Source organism: Neofelis nebulosa, chromosome 1 (genome assembly GCF_028018385.1).
Source record: "Neofelis nebulosa isolate mNeoNeb1 chromosome 1, mNeoNeb1.pri, whole genome shotgun sequence".
Lineage (NCBI taxonomy): Eukaryota > Metazoa > Chordata > Mammalia > Carnivora > Felidae > Neofelis > Neofelis nebulosa.
This window is the reverse complement of record NC_080782.1, coordinates 73,320,287-73,338,896: the sequence shown is the minus strand read 5'-3', so window position 1 is coordinate 73,338,896 and position 18,610 is coordinate 73,320,287. Positions and strand designations below refer to the sequence as shown.

Below are 18,610 nucleotides of genomic sequence, written 5' to 3'. Positions count from 1 at the left end.
TTTTAGATTGGCAATCACAGAGCTATAGAATTATAGAATTACTATTAATATTTCTCAGTCTTTATAGAAAATGCTGTGCATGGGTAAATATTTCTCATCTATGCTCAAGACTGTTTCTGAACATTATATAAGTAGATTTTTTTTGTTTTTCTCAGGTTGAACTTGTGCTTTGATTATTCTTTATCAGTCAGTTTTTTTAGGTGGCACTTCATATTTGCTCTAAGTTCACTGCAAAACTTACACAGTTAATTATTCTTCCAAACAACTCAGAGGTAAAATTTTACCCACAGGCAGATTTGTTTAAATATGTAAATTTCCTTCAAATAAGGAACTAGCAAAATTGTTAGAAATTCTAAAAAAAAATTATTTGTACAAAGAGCACAGGACACCAGCCCCATGCTGACAGAAGCCCAGGTGTCACACCAGTCCTTCCATCCTCACATTGGCAAACAGAAACCTCTACACTGGAGCCTTTCTTGGGGACTGGGCACCTTTGGAAGACTGAGCCACAGCAGGAGCTGGAGCCAGAGTCACAGCTGCAGCCTGGGCCTTTGTTTGCCTTGGTCTTGGATTTTGGCTGGCAGAAACTGAGACCCTTGGCAATGTGGGCATGAGCGTGTTTCCTCAGCTGAGAGTAAGCAATGTGGGCAAGTCAATTGAGCTTGAGGCTACTGCCCTTTGGGATCTTGGGCTTGACCTCCTTGGGCTTGATGAGGACATTGTAGCCTCAGCATGTGCACTAATGGCCTTGGCGTTGTTGGCCTGCATCTTCTTATGGCCCTTTTTGTTGTGCTTCTAGGCAAAGTACCTATTCCTCAGGAACTGCGGGTCTAAGTTAAGATCCCAAAAGATTCATATCTTTGCGACTTGGTTTCTTGATGCCATTTCTGTGCCATTTTCGTGACTGATTGTGCATGGTGTGGTCCTTGGACTTGGCTGTGTCTGCACCAAAGCCCACAGCTCTCAAAGTGCCTTTTTTTTTTTTTAATGTATTGAAGCTATTTTCTTTGCATTGGAGATCTGAATCACAGTTTACAACATCATTAACCTGATAATGCTTTATAATTACTCATTATCAATGAGGACCCCATGGAACCCTCAATAATAAATTCTATTTGAGAGATTTAAAGAAATTAAAACAGATTGAAAATCAAATTTCAAGAGCTCTTAGAATTATGGGAAAGAAGTACATAGTTAAAGAACACTGTGCTAGGAGTAGCTAGCTTTTCCAGACTCCATCAATACCAGTTAGATACAGGTCACTAGAGCACACACAGAAGAAGACAGTGGGGCTGTGAGTGGACGTGGACACTTTACAATCAAACTTCTCTTGCCATGTTGTTTCTTATATTACCAAAAGATATGATTGAACAACTGGTATTTTTAAAAAGATTTTTCCTCTTCCTTGGGTTCAAAACCATTAAAATTGCTGACCATAATTTCTTAAGCACTAATTAGAGGGCAACTGAAGAAAATCTAGGCAAAGCATGGACATAAGCAATGAATCATGTTAACCACAAACCCCAAAATGCTAAGTCTTTGATGAAATTCCCAGATAAAGATAATTAGCAACATTTCCCTTTGTTTGACTTTTCTTTTGCTTCAGAAGAGAACTTATTTTCATATCACGTGCTTTCTTTGGGGAGAACAATCTGGAATTTCTTAGCATATTTTGTGGTATTTATTTTTCTCTTGATGTATTTCATTCACTGAATTCAAAACCTACAGCATTTTCATCTTATTTTCAGGGCTCCACAATGTGAGATCTCAAAGTACCAAAAGCTATTTAGCTCAGGTTATGTCAACATAGATTGGGTTTGTTGTATCTGGATGCTGGTGCTAGAAAACAAAACAAAACAAAACAAAACAAAACAAACACCTTGTTCTTCACTTGATTCTGGCTCCTTACTTCCATAAGCTGCTGGCCATTTCCCCTTCGTTACTTATTTATTCAGCCTAACTGCCAACACTTTTGACCCATTGTTGAGCTTTGATATGTCAACTCTGCTTGATTCTCTAGACTTTCCTTTTATACCCAGAGCTATAAGCATTTATTAACTTTGACCTTAGTAGCAAAATTAGGTCTATATTCAACTATGGCCCGATTCCTATTCCTTAGCTTTGAATAGAAGAACTAATCTAGCTCAACTTTTTTTTGTGTATGTGTATATCTATCCAACTCTTCTCATGGAGAGTAAGATAAAGATTCATGGTAAGTTAAATTCTATTAATTACTTTCAGAATCTACTATTCCAACCTTCTTCATACACATATGTAAAAAAATTAGTAATGTCATGCTGTCAGAAAAGAGAATATTTGCGTTGAAGAGTGAAAAATGTTTCTCTGACTCTTACCTGTGGAATTGGAGAGCAGATTTGAACTCAATTTACTGATATTTTGTCTTCATAAACACTGAAGCTGAATGAGAACAATGTAGCCTGCTTTTCTAAATTCTTCTTGAACCCTTTATGTGTGTGGGTGATGTAAATCTTCCTCAATCACTAATGATCCCATTATTCTCTGTTCACCTATTCTCTGTTCAGTTATTGCCAATGATTCTCATTGACTCTCAGGGAGAGCTTTTTCTCTTCAGTTGATTCAAAGATCTTTAGTGTTACTTCCAAGTATTTCTTTTTACACTCACCAAATGGCAATGACTCTTCAAGTCTTCTGTATACACCCTATTCTCCAGACTCTTCTCTCTACCCCACATAATCTTGTATTTATCCAAAATGTTCTTTAAGCCTGTTTAGGAGCAAGTTTATTACATTTATATTATTTTATTTTACATAGAATTGCATTCTAATAGACATCACTTTTGGAAGAGTTTTAGTCTCTGTTCTCATTTAGTATTAATTACATGTTTCAGAGAGATTTTTCGTAGTGTGTGATCTCTTTCATTCAGATACATACACATATGTATATATGTGTATATATATATATAAGCAGGGTTGATAATCAAAATAATTCAGTGACTAGAAAGGCATAAGCATAGAGTAAACAAATTAACAAAACAAATCAGTAGTAATAAGGCCTTATATTACACTGGAACATGCTGGCTGAACATTGAATTTGTGTGTGTCTGTGTGTGTCTATGTGTCTAATAATTTACAGATATGATTGGCAGAAATAATGACAGGTTTGCATTTTGGAGAGAGATATCTGTCTTTATAGAATGTTTAATCTCCCTTTCAAGTTACAGTGATTCTCTGTAAGTTCTTAGATGCTAACTCTAAGTTGTTACCAATTTATTTTCATTTAGCTAACAAAATGAACCTTGGACTCCCTAACTAATATCTTGTCCTTGAGAGAAATATCATTTGGCCTAGGGGTAACACAATTAATCTATATTGAAGTAAAGATCATTTATTTTTTTAATAGACTGCAGACATGAAACCTCTTTTTAAAAGACATCTTTTATGTTTGTTAGCTTGTTCAGCTGTTTAACTTTTAAAAAGATTGTGAAAATTCAATTTCTTGAATTGCATGAAAAGTTAAAGTTATCACCAATTTAAATATATCAATGATATTCCCTATCTGGTATGCTTACAATGTTATAAAATATTGTTCTCAGTTCATTGAACTACTATTATAAGCTTTTACAAAATTTAGTTAAGCATTACAATGATAGATCATTGATACATAAGGATGTAATTCAAAGTAAGTAACTGCAAATTTCACAAGGCAAACTTTGTAATGTGAATTATGTAATTTTATTAGATAATTATACTTCAAAAATTGAAGCAAAAGTAAATAGATTTAGCTTCTGTCAGATTTAAAGCTATCAGCATTCTTTTCAGTATCCCTCTAGTCTTATTTACATCATATGACAAGTCTCTGATAAAACAATATGTAGGTGGATTTTTTCCTCTGGCTTATACCTAGGTATAAATGTTAATTTTTTAAATGTTTTATTTATTTTTGAGACAGAGAGCGACAGAGCATGAGCAGGGGAGGGGCAGAGAGAGAGGGGGACACAGAATCCGAAGCAGGCTCCAGGCTCTGAGCTGTCAGCACAGAGCCCGACGCGGGGCTTGAACTCACAAACCTCGAGATCATGACCTGAGCCAAAGTTGGACGCTTAAGGACTGAGACACCCAGGTGCCCCATATATCTAAGTATAAATATTAAAAGAAATGAAATTTTGATTACTAATGATGAAAACTTAAATGTTGTGGTAGCCTATTAGAGAATAAAATGTTGACAAATGGAACCTAGTACAATGCTTGAATCACAATTCATATTCTGTTTAAGCATTTAGATTAACCCACTGATTAGTTATCGGTGAAAACCATGTGGAGTTTTCAGATAACATAAACTAGAAGGCAATGCACACTAAACGTATACTTTTTATTAAACAAGAATTTATGTTATACCTTAAGGAAGGAAGAGGCATTAGTAGAGAATTAGTAACATTGTGTTTAGCTGCTTTTTAAGATTTTTTTTCTAATTATCCAGAAACATTGTTCTTTCTCCATTCATGTAATTTTTTATTTGTAGACTAAAAAGGATAATTTTATTCATATAAAAACTTTAGACTTTTCTTGGTAATAGACTGGTTTCATATGAAACCACAATAAATATTTTAGGAAAGAAATTAAAGACATATAGAAACAAGGCACATGTTGAATTAAGAGACACACTATCCTACTTTATAACTGTTATGCTAAATACTCTCTGTAGTGGTGAAATTTACCAAAGCATGGCAGATTTGAACAATTATTCATAGTCACAATCATAAATGACAGCAATCATGAAACTATCCTTAAAATACCATCTTTATACAAAAATAATTAGGTAATAATAAAAATATGGCATCCAACAAAATGTTAAAAAATAGATTCAACCTCTTTTAAATATACTAGGAAATATATATGTATACCAGGAAATTTTTATTAGAACCTTAATTGGCATTCCTTTTTCCTTCCATTAATTAGGAGACTGTTTATATGTGTATAAGGCAAAATTCTTCTTTTAGGTTTATTATGTATGAGAACATACCTGGAACATAAAGAACTACTCAAAACAATCCTATATAGGATCCTTCTATCCTCCATATAGAAGGATCTATATGATCTAAATCCAAAATTGGAGAGTTTAAAAGATGACTCTTCTATATGAAAAGAAATTCAAATGTTTATACCCTTTGTTAAAAAATCCCTATCTTCAGATATAAGCAGTTGAAAGAGGAGAGAAATTTAGATCCAGGTTCTAAATCTAGTTGGTATTTATAAACTTCTAAATATAAAATAAAGTTACTAACACAGTGTTACTGATGAACTCCTCCTAAGGTGGCCCTCAATAGAAATTTCAGTGAAGGGGTACTCAAATGGCTATAAATGAGAGATTTTTGAAATTCAGTTAATAATAACAATTGCTATTACTCATTGAACTTTAACGAATATATCTGAAAGTATAATCTGTAGGTACTAACATTTTACAGATTAGGAAATGATACCTAATTTGGGTAGCTGGACTGCTATCACAAAGTTAGAGATAGGGGCGCCTGGGTGGCTCAGTCAGTTAAGCATCCGACTTCAGCTCAGGTCATGATCTCACGGTCTGTGAGTTCGAGCCCTGCATCGGGCTCTGGGTGACAGCTCGGAGCCTGGAGCCTGGTTTGGATTCTGTGTCTCCTTCTCTCTCTGCCTCTCCCCAACATGTGCTCTGTCTCTCTATGTCTCTCAAAAAATAAGTAAATGTAAATTTTTTTTTTTTTTAAATTGGAGATAGATTCAGGTATAGAACTTTGGACTGTCTGATATCAGCATTGGTATCCATAGTGCTACTTTTCAGCTCCTGAATTTTTTTCTATAGCACTTGGATTGAATAAATTTTTAGTTGTTTCTGATGGAGAGTGCATTTTCTACAGGCATAGTCACACCCCAAATCCTTTAATGCAATTAGGGAACTGCCTAGGGCATTGTGGCATGAATGAAATATTATCCTTTTCCTTGATGACCTAATACAATAACTTTTTTGAGAGGCTACTATGTTGCATTGTATTTATTTACACATATAGAAGTGGGAAGTGCTGAACTCATGATGCCTTGTACAATTTTAGACAAAAGGTAACTTTTATACTGCTTCACTTATGGCAAGTAGTTATTTCCCTGGAAGAGATATTGAGAGATTCAAGATACTTGTCAGTGTAGCAAGATTTTGGAACTTGTCAGTGTAGACCCATGAAATAAACTGCAAAAACCTTGGCAACATAAAATAATATAATGGTGACTACAGTTTGGACTTTTGTCTAAAGAAGTTGGGAGACATCGTAATATCAAAGCAAAGGCTTAACTTGTTGGGATCTGTATTGTAGCAAAATGACCTTGGAGATGTGTGTGAAGTTTGGTGTGAAACGAGGGTAAACCAGAGTTAGAAGACAGAATTTAGACACTATTTCAGTGGTTCAGAACAGAAATAATGAGGGCCTGAATGTTAGAATGAATAAGAAGAAAGGTTTTGATCGATGCAAATAAGGGCTACCATTGAGAGAGCTTCATGAATCACTGGTTGGGAGAGGAGGGACAGAATTTAAAGAAGAACTGATTTGAAGTTTTCCAGCTTGAATAATTATTGGAATTAAAAGTATCAATGATTCAAAAGAACATCAAAGCACTCTGGGGAAAGTGAGTTTCCAAGAAGTGATTCTAGAAGCCCCTTATTTTTACTTTCTAAAGAGAGAAGGTGTGTGTGTGTGTGTGTGTGTGTGTGTGTATTTATATTTATATATGCTATATATATATAATGCTACATATATATAATGGTATATATATGCTATATATATATTATGCTATCTATATCTATATGTATATCTATATACTAATATGATGTTATGGTATTTTGTCATGAAGAAAGACTAAAGTACTATTATGGAGTTGTTTTGTTTTGTTTCTTTTCTTTCTGTCCTCCTGTCTCTGAAGATTTCCTGTATTCTGACTGTTTCCCAACACTAACCTAGTTAGTTTTATTTACTGAACGGTAAATGAAGAGGACTCACCTAAAGGTTTTTGGTTTTGTTTTGCTTTGCTTTGTTTTGTTGTTCTTCTGTTACTGCTAAATCCCATGTCAGGAAACGACTTAAGATAGCACCAAATCTCGAACAGGTTCAATCAGTTTGAAATTGCTTAAGACTACATTCCAATATCGTTTGTCAGGCCAGAATGGAAGTAAAATTTCCAGACCTCTAGGAACACACAGGAAGTAGAAAATGAATAAGGCTGATAGTTATTTAGTGGTTGTAAGAGATTGCTGTCTTTACTAACCGAATTTTTAACATTTTTTTAATATCACATTTTTGAAGAAGAGCATTACCTTTGTATACCAGGACTAATCATTTCCACTAGCTTGATACCCTGACCAATAAATTAAGAACTACGTTATGGCAGCAATGGCAAATGAAGAACTCAAACAATTACCTGGAGAATACAGCCACTGAACGTAAAAACAAATAAAAAACTGTGATTATATACAAGATGTACTACCATCCTGATCCATCTCAAAAAGAATTTCCTGATCTATGTTTGGAAAAGAATTTCATTCTGTAACACATTAATAAAAGTAAAGGAAAATAAATGCAAAGAAAGGAGGGAAGGAAGGAAGCAGCAGCAAATCTCTACATAGTAACTACAGATTCTAGCTAAAGTTTAAGTTATCGTGAAGGTAAAATATAGCATATACCTGTAAAATTCTTCTAACCTTTATGTGCAATGGCAGAGTTGAATAGTTAGGACAGAGACTTGTATAGCTCAAAAAAGCTAATATGGTGATTGTGTGGCTCTTTACAAAAAATGTTTGCAAACTTTCGATCCAGTTAATGTTATCATGTTTTTTATTAGGTAATTAGGCATTATTATAAATTTGTTACATTTATATGGTGGTTTATATACACACATACACACACACACGCAATTTAACGTGATAAGATGTAATTCTCTTATTTGTTTTTTGCTTACCTAATAAAATCATACGACCATATGTTTATAATTTCAGCAGGTAATTTATGTACAAAGTCATATTTGATCACATTTTTAATCCTAGTATGTTAGATTTCACAACCTTCTGGCATCATCTCAAACTACTAGAATACTTAAACTGATTCATAGTCAAAGAACTTTGGCAAAAGACTGATCTATATTTCTCTGCCTACATACTGGATTCATTGACCAAATGGTTCAATAATCCTGACTAGAACTAAATAGTGAATCACAGGCTGAAAGCTACCTTGAGAACAATTTAATATATTCTGAGAAGAAACTTCTTTCAGACAATTTGACTCTATACTTATACTTCTTTCTAGTACTGATATTTTGTTGTAAAGATTGTGGTACAGATACTATGTAATAATTACCTAAGATTTATATTAGAACAAGAAAAATACAGCATATAATTTTTTAAATAGGTATCTTGTTTTGCATCCTGTAATAGTTTGAAAAGAGGACTCTACTGAAAAACATTGAAGCAAAACTCAGTGTTAAAAGGAAATCTATTTCTGGTCAATTGACTTTTGAAATGATTTTATAGTGTTGAATATACTCTTTGAATGCCCTGTAATTTAACACCAGAAGTTCATAAGTTAGTATGATATTCTCCAAATGAAAAATTAACTACTTTTTAAGATAAAAGTGTGATTAACCTGTGTGATTTTATCTCTGAGGAGATTCTATGGGCTACAAAATGTTCAAGGTGTTTGGGATATCAGTGTACAATGATTGATGTATAAACAGTTCCTTCTCTCAGTGACTTTCCAATACAGTGCACGAGATAGAAATTAGACAAAAAAAGTAAAGGTAAAATAGTATAGTATAATAAAATATAAAAATAGTGTAATAAAATATTTAAAAATAAATTAGTATAGTATAATATAAGGAAAAGAAAAAAGACTAGGGTACAAGGATAATCACTGTTTTTATGATTTATAATTGGAAATAAATGAAGAAAATGTCCAAATGTAAGGATTAACGACACCAATTTATAGTCTTGCCAAGTGTAGGGAAGAAAAAATTGCCAGGTATGAATCTCACTCCCATGTCTTCTGAAGTGCCTAGGAGAAAATTGAATGGACAATTATTTAAATGTTGTTCTGTATGTGGGGTGAGCACTTTGGTGACTTATCCTTGAAGCAGAACCATGAGGCTATAGATGAACAACAGCAATACTGTCCAGCAACCAAGGAAGGAATTAAGGGATGAGGTGGGATTCAGAGTAGAATTAATCTCAGAGGTACTACAAAAAATTTATTAAAAGAATAGGGCAGTGAGGTAACCCTCCAGAAAGTATGTTTTTCCCAATATTTATGTGAGAGAGAAGCCAGAAATTTCCCCTTGATCACAATTGAGAGGTAAGTTATCTTTAATATATAAGAAACAGGTGTTAGCTTCCTAGATGCTTGTACTGTTATTAGAAAGCTATCCAGGTAGCTTCTTGTTGGGGAAAGGACTACGATCAAATAATTTGGGGGGGGGAATTGGAGGGTTTAGTTGAGAAAATATAAACCCTGGGTACAGGCAAAGAAAATGAACGTCTTTGAGATTTCTGCCTGTGACATAGTGGATTCCTGAGACAGTTCTAAAATAGAGCTTCATATGACATGGCTAGCAAATGACATGGGAATGATGAGGCCTGGAAGGTCTGCAGTAGGGAGGAGCACAACTGTGGATAGGCAAAATATTCAGCTCAGCCTGGCACGTGACCCTCCATATGAGCCATCATTTTACCACCAGTACAACCATGCAGACCCTTGCTGGGATCCAATATCTTAATTTCCCCAGTAAGGGCATAAAACAGGCAACCGTACCCTAATTTTGTGCATTGCATTTAAGCTGTCCATGCCAGGAACAACTGTGCAGCCAGCAATCTTCTTGGTTGATTCAATAGGTAGATGTTTCTCATTCTCAAATTTTCTTTTTGGGTCAGTAACTGGGAATTCCAAAAAAATAAAAATTACAGTTATGATTGGGGAATATAAATTGAAACAAGAAGAATGGATTATCAGTACATGTGTGTATGTATGTATGTATGTATGTATCTATTTTTCTCTCTGATCAGTATCTGGAGGTTGTAATAACTTTAAATTTATAATGTAAACTGGAAATTAACTACAAAATTAATCAGTAGTCATGTAGCACCCCCTCCATCAGCCTACTTAAAAGTACCCTAAGTGAACATGTAGTCCAAGTAAAACTGAACAAATACAGCCTTAAAATAAGTATCCTCTTAAAAATTTTTAAAATTCTAAAAAAACAACAAATTAAAACAAATCTCCTCCTCTCAACAATATCCTTGTCTCTATTTTCTTCCTCTAAATAAATTTCAGAGAAGTCAATGAAATCAACAGACATATAGAGACTGTGCAGATGGAGTGACTTTTAGAAGACAGACTGATATCTAAGCCTTTTAGATTTGACTAAATCTGCTTGAACATATGAAAATAAAGGAAACATGTGAGCTGCTCTGGAAAGGAAATTCAGCTCTGAGTAGAATCTATACAAATAGAAGAGTTTTTCCCTTTTGTTTTGGTTTGTTTTACATATTAGGCTTCCATATAAGATCTTGATTTTAAGGAAGTGGTTTGTTGCTTTAAAAATGCATTTTCAAGGATGTTTCTAATCTGGCATTTGATAGAATGTCATTTTAAATTAGATGAACATGAATTAAGTAATACCTCCATCATTAGCTCTATGTCATCAAGCTTGCCCCTTGGTTTCTTTGGGTCTCAGTTCTAGTATTTGATAAACAGGGATAAAAAATATATTTTTAAAAATTTTTAATGTTTATGTATTTTTGAGAGACAGAAAGAGAGAGACAGAGTGTGAATGGGGGAGGGGCAGAGAGAGAGGGAGACAGAGAATCTGATGCAGGCTCCAGGCTCTGAGCTGTCAACGCAGAGCCTTACGTAGGGCTCGAACTCATGAACTGCAAGATCATGACCTGAGCCAAAGTCGGACACTTAACTGACTGATCCACCCAGGTGCCCCAGGGATAAACATATTTTATAATATTCCAGAGTTGCTTTTATGATTAAATGAAAAGCATTTATGATTAAATGTATACAAGTATACAGACCATTTTATCCTCCTTTCCTTGCCTCTGTATTAGATCTTTTTCTAATATGAAATGTTCTTTGACTGATGTTTCTTAGACAAAAGCATGTCACCAAGTCTTGGTAACAATTGTGAGAAAACATTGTTTAGGTGAAAATTTTATTCATTTTTATTTTTTTAATGTTTATTTATTTTTCAGAGTGTGAACGTGAGCGGGGGAGGGGCAGAGAGCGAGGGAGACAGAATTGCAAACAGTCTCCTCACTCTCAGCACAGATCCTGATGCGGGGCTCGAACTCACGAACTCATAAGATCATGACCTGGGCCGAGATCGAGAGTAGGATACTTAACTAACTGAGCCACCTAGGTTCCCCTGTTTAGGTGAAAATTTTAGATAAACATTGTTTACTTTACATATTTCAAGCACCTATAATAATAATCTTAAGCCATTGATATTGTTTCTGACACTCTTCAATTATTTTGGACTGGAAATAACCTTGACAATTGGCTTTTTTGTAATATATACACATTTATTTACACATCTCAATAGATAGATAGATATTAAGCATTTACCAGGCAACAGCTAGACCTAGTGAATATAGTGACTCAGTAAGATACAAACTATAATCTCACAGGTCCTGCAGAAAGTTAGAGTGATGACACAGAAAGTGTCTAAGTGACACAGAAAGTGTCTAGTTCAGATCTGATGGCCAGCAAAACATTCTGAGAAAATCACATGTAAGCTTAGGTTAGAATGAGTTCTCCATAGGATGAACTCTCCTTTAGAAAGATGACAGGAAGAAGAGTTCAGCTCAGCTGGAATAAGTGGTAGAAAAGCCTTAAGACTGGATTGACTTGAGATATTTGAGAAATAGACCAAAGTCCATGGGTCAGTATTTATGGACAGAGGGCAGTGGCAAAAAAGGAGATTGAAGAGAGCAGGGCATAGAGGTAGAGCATCTCTGTAGGATAGTATACCTTAGGAGGCTTACTGTAGGGCCAAGATATAATCTTTTTGGTTTTAAAAGGCCCATTTTTGTTTCTTTGTTGGCAAGGAATAGTCAGGGGTCAAAGAGAAGCATAGAGACCAGTTAGAACACCAAGGTAGAGAATATGTCTCAGGTAGCAGTAAGGGAGATGGACAGGATTAGACAATAACAGGTTATTCCCCATAGCATATGGTTTTATTCATTTACCAGGCACTCCCCTACACACACACACACACACACACACGTTATTTTAAATTTCTCTCATTGCATTATTGAATCTTTCCTCAAATGTTACCTTTCATCTATTTTAGATGAATTCTGTCCTTTTCCTGAGAGTGTATTAATCTGATATTATAAATAATAGTCATAGAAAGCTAATTTGACTATTCAATAACTTTTCCACCAGTTACTCATTTACTATATCATTTTTAATAAGTGTGTGTTGAGTGTACCACTGAATGAATGAGTGAATCAATCAGAAGATGGGATGAAATTTTCATATCTTTGTTTACAGCCTTCAAATTCTAGCTGTGAACTTCAAGGTCCCTAGAGATGCCTTCTTGTTTCTCTGGTTGCATCTATCATCTGTCCATGAATGATCAGGACAGGTTTTATCAGTGACTTTGATGAATATTTGATTATGCTTCTTCATGCTTTATCGCACTTTGCTTGGTTTGTAGGTGCTCCTGGACATCTGCTTTTTAATTGGTTGATTCCAAGTCTTTTTTTTTTTGTTGTTGCTATTATATTTATTAATATACTTATTAAGCTGTCTACTACTCTGTTAGACATGTTCAAATAGTTTAATTAATCTTCTTTTTTTGCTTTTTTGATCCAAGTACTTAATTTTTATTAGAAATAGCAGCACAAGCAACTGTCCCCAAATTTGCTCCATCTTTATATTCTTATTCAGCATATCTTCTAGGTAAACATTTCTACAGTTAAATATTCATTTGCTTACTTATCTTTTATTTATTCTGAACTTCTGACTAATCGATGGCCCTTTAATATATTTAATTAGAGTTAGACATTATAGAATAAATAGAGAATATCTAATCTGGCAGTCTCAAGCTTGCCTTTAACGATGCAGTATTTTTACAAATGAAATCATAGCATACAAATAAGAAAATAAAAGAGATAATAGAAAAGTTGTTCTTTCTGAAGGAGCTGGTGAGATGGAACCTTCTGGTTTGTTTCAATTTCCCATAAAGTTGCTTCTGATAAGATTGGAGGAACCCATAGCCTCAAAAGAATCCAGATTGCAAAGAATGGATTTAATACAGCTTCTTATGTTACAGATGATGACACAGAAATCCAGAGAAACTTATCCAATACAATGAAGCCACCTCGAAGCATAAGTTGGGGTGGCTTCTAGGCACCAGGATCATAAGGCAGCAGTATTAAAAAAATCAGAAAGTCTTTGATGTTAAAAAGACTTGGTGTTAAGTACTGCCATTTACTTCTTATCACTTTTGTGATCCTGTGAAATTTACCTACTTTCTCTGATAATACAGGCTTTTTAGGAAGTTGTGATAATTACATGCAAATAAATGATAGTGTGTAAAATGTCACCATATTCTATTCAGTACTTTCAGTCATCTTATGGTTTACATAGATAATATTATTCCATTTTATAGATGAAAACATTGAAACCCAGGTATTAACCCAGTTAATAAGTGACTATTCTAGGAATTGAACACATAGACATCTGATATGAAGTTCCATTATATTACTGACAACAGATGTTAATTAAAAAAGAAAGGGTGATGGAGAACCAACAGTGCTATATGTATTTAATGTTTTGCACTGCACTTCCAACATAACAATCTCATTTTTAGTCCATACCAGCCTTATAAAGTAGATTTGATTACTCTTCTTTCATAGAAAAGGGAACTGCAGTTGAGGGGTTAAATAACAATGTCACACAAGTAGAAATCAGAAAACTGGATTTTACCTGAGGATTTTTAATCAAGGACTATTTGAAATTCATGGTAATTTTTCACTCAAATATACGATTCTATTAGAGCCAGATTGAATCTGTTTTGTTACTTGGGACAAGTGGAAAGAATCTACTGATCCTTGCTTCCTGTCTTTTTCTGTCCACTTATTTTTGCTAAATCTCAAAATTACACTATAAAACCTGGAATTATTTAAGAACACAGCAGCATAAATTCTTCTTGTATTTAGGGAAATAAGCAGGGCTTCTTTTCTTCTTTCCTTGAACCTCTTGGTACTTACATAATGTTGAAAGCATCATTAGTGAGATGCTCATCAGAATTTGATATGTATGCTGTGTGTCTAATCTGTGAATCTAGCATCTTGGAACATGCATCAGTGCCTGCTGGCACTCCAGACTCATGACAGTACTTACAGAAAACGCTCTGGCAGGCCACAACATAAACAGAGCACATGGAAATTACTCAGGATAACTTCCTCCAGGCTATTCTTTCAGCCACAAGACAATACAATACCAGTGTTCATCTAGTTCTGCTGGAAGTCAAATGACTTCTGAGTAGCTTCCAACATCCTCATTCTTAAATTATGAATCTATCTTCCAACCACAAAAACCTGCTTAGTGTGTATTTTCTAGTAGTTAAAAATTCACACACCCACAGGGAGCTAACTACATATTTCCATTTTCTTATTTCTTCTGTCTTGCTTTCATAATTACATGTCTGGACCATCAAGAAAACACCCACACCTTTTCTTATATCCATTCCCACAAAACCTAATAAAAACATTGACACCTACCTTAAAGTTCTGTACCATTTATCCTTTTAACTGGTTATAAATATCAATAGGATTCCATTGCGGAATATTTTAAAATATAAAAAAGCATAAAGAACAAAAAATCGTATTGGAAGTACTCCTATATTAATGTATTTCCTTTTGGTGCTATGCTTTGAATGTATAAATGCTATGTGGGCCTGAATGTGTGTCTGTGTAGGAGCCAATATTGATATTACATTGTATGTAGTAGTTGTATTTATTTATTTTCATCTTATATTGTGAACAGATCATTAAATATTTAACAGGTTGCAGAATATGCCGTCTCATGATTATTTCAAACAATATTTAAGCATTTTATGATTGTTTGCAATTAGATTCTTTCCAAATGCTTCCCAGTAATTCTGATATTAATCTATTTGTGTGAATAATCTTTGATTATGTCTGACTGATTCCTTAGGACAGAGTCACGCAAATAAATAAAAGCCTCTAGAGGATTACGTCATTTTAAATTTCTTAAAATAGTTTGACACAATTAGTTTTCTAGAAGACTATGGAAATTTATGCATAAAACTGCCACTCTTTCTGGTTATTGTAAAGATACCAGTATCTAGTTTTTGCAAAAAAATTTAGAAAACAAAGGAAAAAATAGAGAAAAAATAAAAACTGCACCAAGTTATACTTCACCAGATTACCCTAAAGACATTTTTGGAGCACCTGGGTGGCTCAGTCAATTAAGCATCTGACTTTTGATTTCTGCTCAGGTCATGATCTCAAGGTTCATGAGGTCCAGCCCTGGCGTCTGGTTCAGTGCTGACAGTGGTGTGGAACCTCCTTGGTTTCTCTCTCTCTCTCTCTCTCTCTCTGCCCCTCCCCCGCTCGCACTCTCTCTGTCTCTGTCTCTCAAAATAAATAAATAAATAAATAAATAAATAAACTTAAAAAAAAAGACATGTCTTTCCCTACAGATATATGGATAGGTAAATTATAGATGTAGTGAAATAGCGAACTAGAGAGAAAAAAAGACAAACGCTAAGATCTTACTACAGAGATGAGTTCCTAATTCTTTCATTGAATACTAGGACATGTTCACTTTATTTGTTTGTAAATACTTTAATGTGAAAAGCAAAAAAAAAGTTATTACATATATTTATCAAGTAGAACGTTTTGCATACTTAGCAATGCTCTCTTCTAAACATTTCCCAACATTTTAATACATTTTATAGTTTCATTTTTATATTAAACCCTTTTAAAATAATTTTTACGAAAGTATTATGAAGATGTAACTTTGATTTTATTTTCATTTGTTTATTCTACAATATCTATATAGAGATGGGCAATCTCAACTTATGCTATGCCCATATAAATTAGAAATATACTAATGCTGCTTATTCTATCCATAGAAGTATGATTTATTTATCTCCATTGAACTGCTCAGCTGATCAGAGAAAATGAATTCATATAAGTTTACCTAAAGATATCATAGCTGTACTCGTAAGTATGCACATGCATGCGCATGTGTGTATGTTTAAGAGAATTCCCCTCCCCTACATTACAGCCAAGTCTGGGTATAGCTAAGCCTGAAGTTTTTCCCTAAAGAAGACTAGAAAGCTGCACAGAGCAAAGAAAAGTGGAAACATCATGTGAACTCATCAGAAAGTTTAACTTCCCATCAGTCTGGTTTTTATAATAAGTGAAATATTCCCTTGCCTTCTTTTCTGGATCCAAAAAATATGTTTTATATATCATATAAATATTAACTCTTCATCTAAATTAAAGACACTTAACAGCAGGATCTGTGTTTTATAACTCTTTATATCCCCAAGGATCTAGAGCAGCGCTCTGCACACAATACATTTTCAACAAAAATTCTTATTGATTACCATAATGAAGTACATGGTTATTTTTCTGTCTCAGTAAGTTTATCCGTTGGCAGAACAAGAAAGAAGGAAAGGCTGAATTTTTGTCAGTTCACACTGCTCATGCTTTACAGATTTCAGTCACAATTCTTCCCAGCCCCTGCCTTTCTACATGTGTAACTCCGGAAACACACAGTTATTGAGCATCTGTGTACACTGTGCTCCAAGACCTTTATATCTGGGCTCAGTATTTCTTAGTGTCTTTCTTTTTTCCCAAAAAACTTAGAATACAAAGCTGCAATAACCATGGTGATGGAGGACAACAACAGGGCCTATTTTATAGGTTTGGCTATTTGTTTTAAAGGCAGAAAAATGTACTGTATTATGAACATACTTGGTCTGAAGTATAGATAAAAATACAACAGAGAGGAACTTTTGTGTACTGTATTCCAAAATGGCAAAAGGCAGATAGTGCAATAATATTGAAGGAAAACACGAGGACTTAAAATTAAAAGTGCATATTAAAAAAAAAAAAGAAATAAAGTGATACAAGTACTAAGGGAAGAACAGATTGTTTTGAGCATGTTTTGTTTAGAAAACTAAATGAGAAAACAAAATTTAGAAGGTAGGTCAAAGGATACTGGGCTTAGAAGAGGACAGACTCAGGATTTACAACCATATGTGAAATACGTTAAACAAAAAAACATGGGGCAGGTGAATGAAAACAACATCCATAAATACAATGATGCAAAAAAAAAAAAAAGATGTTTTGCATTTAGGAAAATCTAATACCAAGGGGAAAAAAAATAAATGAATAGGATGAAATATATTCTTATACAAAAGCACCTACAAATCTCTACTTCACTTTGCAATGAGAGGAAGCATATTGATATGAAAATAACAATCAGACTTTAACCAGGATCAAGTTCAGGGGCTGAAAAACTTTAGGTAGCTATGGATAAAATTTGGAATAATGTACAAAGCAAAGTTATTAAAAGTTCCTTTTAATAACTGAGGACTTCCATGGAACCAAATTAGAAATAGAGAGTGGTGTTTGACCATGGGATATACTTTAAGGTTGTTAAACAGATGAATTTTTTTTTTTTTTTAGTTTTCCTAGGACAGCAAAACATATCGTAGTAGATGAATTATAACTACTTTTTGTTTTAGGTTTGTTTAATTAGAGATTAATCTTGAAGAGAACTGATTTGTAACGGAAAGTTACTATGTAAAGAAAATACATTAGATGTCACTAAAATCTACTTTGTGAAACTTTTTTGTCTGTGCGGCACAAAGACCATGATTCACGTGGGAAGCACGTGGAATATAAGCAGACGTATGGTGCACATGCAATTGGCAATACATTCAGGTGAAAAATTAATCTGCTTTGCATTACTAGTAGAATCTTTGAAAATGTATGTTATTTTAAAAGCTATGTGCTGCTATAATATACAGATGCCAACTCTTCCCTCTTACTCATTAAAATATATATATAAATGTAGAGACTAATCACCACGCATCAAGGTTTTATAAGTGCCATCTGTCTGTCTATTACTCTAAAAAGGGCTGTGCTGGGCACAAAATTAGTTACTCCAGAATATCTCTCAAAGTGCTGCCAACATTTACTACCATGCTTCAGTACTCATCATCATTTCTCTCCTAAACTATTTTTCTCCATTCCTCATTATTTCTGAGTAAATTTTAGAAGTGCAATCTGATTGCGCAATTACTCTGCTAAAAATCTGTATGTGGATTACCACTGCCTTTGTTAAAGTTTAAATTTAGTACCATATTTTACCAGATCTTTCTTCATCTTGTTCCTGAATTCTATTCAAGCTCTGTGACTACCATTCCTGCCATGTATCCTGTGATGCAGGTATATGTCATAAATTACGGTTCATCAAATGGCCAATGTTTTCTCATGGTTCTGTGCCTTGGCAATTACAGCTTGCTGTGCCCAGATCTCCATTTCCCATATTATCCATAGATTTAAT

The 18,610-nt window shown here is 34.1% G+C and overlaps 1 pseudogene; it reads right to left on the bottom strand.

Annotated features, from left to right (window-relative positions):
• Positions 1–459: 459 nt before the first annotated feature.
• LOC131516637 (large ribosomal subunit protein eL29-like) overlaps positions 460–18,610 on the bottom strand; it is a 40,495-nt pseudogene continuing 22,344 nt past the window's right edge.